General features: G+C 31.9%; 1 non-coding gene across 1 annotated transcript; it reads left to right on the forward strand.

The window, feature by feature from the left end:
* The first annotated feature begins 447 nt into the window (after nucleotides 1-447).
* On the forward strand, nucleotides 448-555 carry LOC148568022 (small nucleolar RNA R71). The gene has a single exon (XR_015882012.1). It is a non-coding gene; the product is annotated as a small nucleolar RNA R71 (small nucleolar RNA).
* Nucleotides 556-2,739: the final 2,184 nt, after the last annotated feature.

Genomic DNA, 2,739 nt, shown 5'->3' on the forward strand with positions numbered 1-2,739 from the left:
CCATGCGAGATTTGGGTGATTTCTCCATGAGGGATTATAGGTGTTTCCATAGGGTTCACCCATGTAATTCACCTCTGCTATTGCAGGGTTCTCAGGATCATAAGCTTCTTCCTCAGAAGATGCCTCTTGAGTACTGTTGGATGCAGCTTGCATTCCATTCAGACTCTGAGAAATCATATTGACTTGCTAAGTCAATATTTTATTCTGAGCCAATATGGCATTCAGAGCATCAATTTTAAGAACTCCCTTCTTCTAAGGCGTCCCATTATTTACAGGATTCCTTTCAGAAGTGTACATGAATTGGTTATTGGCAACCATGTCAATGAGTTCCTGAGCTTCTGCAGGTGTTTTCTTTAGGTGAATGGATCCACCTGCAGAAGTATCTAACGACATCTTAGCTAATTCAGACAGACCATCATAGAATATATCCAGGATGGTCCATTCTGAAAGCATGTCAGAAGGACACTTTTTGGTCAGTTGCTTGTATCTCTCCCAAGCTTCATAAAGGGATTCACCTTCTTTCTGTCTGAAGGTTTGAACATCCACTCTAAGTTTGCTAAGCTTTTGAGGAGGAAAGAACTTGGCTAAGAAAGCCGTGACCAGCTTATACCAAGAGTTCAGGCTATCTTTAGGTTGAGAGTCCAACCATGTTCTAGTTCTGTCTCTTACAGCAAATGGGAAAAGCATAAGCCTGTAGACCTTAGGATCAACCCCATTGGTCTTAACAGTATCACAGATCTGCAAGAATTCAGTTAAGAACTGAAAAGGATCTTCAGATGGAAGTCCATGAAACTTATAGTTCTGCTGCATCAGAGAAACTAATTGAGGTTTCAGCTCAAAGTTGTTTGCTCCAATGGCAGGAATTGAGATGCTTCTCCCATGTAAATTGGAATTAGGTGCAGTGAAGTCACCAAGCATCTTCCTTGCATTATTATTATTTTCGGCTGCCATCTCCTCTTCCTATTTGAAAATTCCTGTAAGGTTGTCTCTGGATTGTTGTATTTTAGCTTCTCTTAGTTTCCTTTTCAGAGTCCTTTCAGGTTCAGGATCTGCTTCAACAAGAATGTTCTTGTTCTTGCTCCTGCTCATATGACAAAGAAGGGAATAACAAAGAAAATATGGAATCCTCTATGTCACAGTATAGAGATTCCTTTGTGTGAGTAGAAGAAGAAAAGAATGTAATGTAAAGAAGAGAAGAGGAAAAACTCGAACACAGAGAGGGAGGTGGTGTTCGAATTTTTGGGTGAAAGAGAAGTGTTAGTAGATGAATAAATAAGTAGAAGGAGATGAGAGGTGAGAGAATTCGAAAAATAAAAATTTAAAATTTAAAGTTAAATTTCGAAAAATAGAAATAAAAAAAATTTAAAATTAAGCTTAGAATTAGAAAATTAAAAATTGAAATTAAATTAAAATTAAAATAATTAAGTTAATTAAAAAGGAATTTTAAAAAAGGAGAGAGGAAATTTTCGAAAATAAGAGATAGAGGATTAGTTATGTAGTTTTGAAAAAGATATGATTGAAACAAAAAGATAAGATTGATTGAAAAAGTTTTGAAATTTGTTTTTGAAAAAGATATGATTGAAATTTAAAAAAATATGATTGAAACAAAAAGATAAGATTTGAAAATCAATTTTTAAAAAGATAAGAAGTTAGAAAAGATTTTGAAAATTAAGAAATAAAATAAGAAAAAGATTTTTAAAATCAAATTTAAAAAGTTTTCGAAAATATGAAGGTAAAATGAAAAATATTTGATTTTTGAAAAAGATTTTGAAAAGATAAGATTTTTAAATTGAAAATTTGATTTGATTCATAAGAAACAATTAAATTTAAAAACTTTTTGACTAAATCAAATCATATTTTCGAAAATTTTGAGTAAAATAAGGAAAAGATATTTTTTTATTTTTGAATTTTTAATGAAGGAAGAGAAAAACATGAAAAAGACTCATAACATAAAAATTATGAATCAAAACACACAATGCATGCAAGAACACTATGAATGTCAAGATGAACACCAAGAACACTTTGAAGATCAAGATGAACATCAAGACTTATTTTTGAAAATTTTTTTTAATGAAAGAAAAACATGCAAGACACCAAACTTAGAAATTTTCAAACTTTAGAAACTAACAAATTAAAAATGCATATCAAAAACAAGAAAAGACACAAAACAAGAAAATATGAAGATCAAACAAGAAGACTGGCCAAGAACGACTTGAAGATCATGAAGAACATATGATGAATTTTTGAAAATTCTTGAGAAAAACAAACACATGCAAGACACCAAACTTAAAAATTGACTCTAGACTCAAACAAGAAACACAAAATTATTTTTGATTTTATGATTTTATTAAACTTTTTTTTATATTTTTTTCGAAATTTAATTGGGAAAACGAAAAAGAAGAAAGAAAAAAAATTTTTTTTTTGTATTTTTCGAAAATAAGAAATAAAAAGCTTAAAAATAAAATAAAATTACCTAATTTGAGCAACAAGATGAACCGTCAGTTGTCCAAACTCGAACAATCCCCGGCAACGGCGCCAAAAACTTGGTGTGCAAAATCGTGATCATTCCATTCCTTGGTAACGACGCTAAAAACTCAATACGCACATTCATGATCTTATATCTGTTTCACAACTTCGTACAACTAACCAGCAAGTACACTGGGTCGTCCAAGTAATAAACCTTACGTGAGTAAGGGTCGATCCCACGGAGATTGTCGGCTTGAAGCAAGCTATGGTCAC

The sequence above is a fragment of the Arachis ipaensis genome, chromosome B4 (assembly GCF_059453495.1).
Source record: "Arachis ipaensis isolate K30076 ecotype BB chromosome B4, ASM5945349v1, whole genome shotgun sequence".
In the NCBI taxonomy this organism is placed as follows: domain Eukaryota; kingdom Viridiplantae; phylum Streptophyta; class Magnoliopsida; order Fabales; family Fabaceae; genus Arachis; species Arachis ipaensis.